This window comes from Octopus bimaculoides, chromosome 17 (assembly GCF_001194135.2).
Source record: "Octopus bimaculoides isolate UCB-OBI-ISO-001 chromosome 17, ASM119413v2, whole genome shotgun sequence".
Lineage (NCBI taxonomy): Eukaryota > Metazoa > Mollusca > Cephalopoda > Octopoda > Octopodidae > Octopus > Octopus bimaculoides.
This window is the reverse complement of record NC_068997.1, coordinates 38,777,967-38,779,212: the sequence shown is the minus strand read 5'-3', so window position 1 is coordinate 38,779,212 and position 1,246 is coordinate 38,777,967. Positions and strand designations below refer to the sequence as shown.

At 31.5% G+C, this 1,246-nt stretch overlaps 1 protein-coding gene across 1 annotated transcript in view; it reads right to left on the bottom strand.

Moving 5' to 3' along the window:
* Positions 1–1,246, bottom strand: part of LOC106884432 (26S proteasome non-ATPase regulatory subunit 3) — a 168,365-nt gene that overhangs the window by 67,730 nt on the left and 99,389 nt on the right. The window lies entirely within an intron of this gene.

Sequence of the window (1,246 nt, the reverse complement as noted above, 5' to 3'; positions counted from 1 at the left end):
AGAGGCAAAGAGAGATATGAATTTAAGAGTGCAGAGAGCCAAAACAGATATTGCAACAAATTTTATCAAACAACTCAAATAACTCTCTCAAATCAACCACCTTACACACAAGTACATGCAATTGACAGGCTACCGCACAGTTTTTATCTAATAAATTTCATTCACAAGGTTTTTGGTCAATTAAAGTTTATAGCAAAAGGCACTTGCCCAAGGGGGGATTGAGACCAAAGCAACATGTTTGCAAAATGAACTTCTTAACCATGATAAGCACATGAATATATTCCTTTTATATAACTGAAATCAATTAAAACCCAGCATGTTTCCAATTCTCATTTTCTAGGTAACATAGACATAGCCAGAAAATAAAACACAGAACAAACCCCTAAACAATAATTTAACAAACACTATCTATTGCATTAAGTAAATCATATATCCAAGTCAGACTTAAATATTACATTACAAAATATTACTAAGTTATTATAATAATAAATTATTATGTTTATATAAACATGGCAACCCACAGAAAATCATAAAGGATCACAGATTGTGATACCTGACTTAATAGAAGCAAATATGATACAGAACACGGCAATTCAAATATTAGTTAGAAATCAAAACAGTTATAACTTGTAACCACAAATTATCACTTCTGAAGGTAGTCAACTTTAGTTGACTATCTTCTTATAAAAATTGTACTTGTAGGATAGCTTTGCAAACTACGACCACTAATTTAAGAATATGGACCATAATTTCAACATTGTGGAAACCTGGATTAATTTAACAATTTAAAATTATACTTTTGTCTTAGCCAAAAGGCTATTTCTAAGTATTTCAGCTAAGATCAAAGTATAGTTAACAATTTAAAAAACTATAATTACTATACATGTGTGTGTGTGTGTGTGTGTGTGTGCACGCACGTGCGCGAGCATGCATGCAAATGCTTATGTATGTATCACTATAAACATTTAGAATTTTTCACAGTGAATATTGGTGTTTGTGATTATTTTCTTGGATCACAAAGTAACTATCTATCTATCTATCCATCTACATACTTATATATAAATTAACCTTCACCACCACCACTATCTATCCTCAACCAACAATCTTCCTTTTATTCAGAAAGAGAGAGAGAAACCTTTGTTTGCCAACGGATGTAAAAGCTCTCTGAGCTGTCTTCATCCTATTCTTATTTGAACAATTAAACTGTTGCTACATCCTCCTCAACAGTTAATTAGGTCAACTAGAT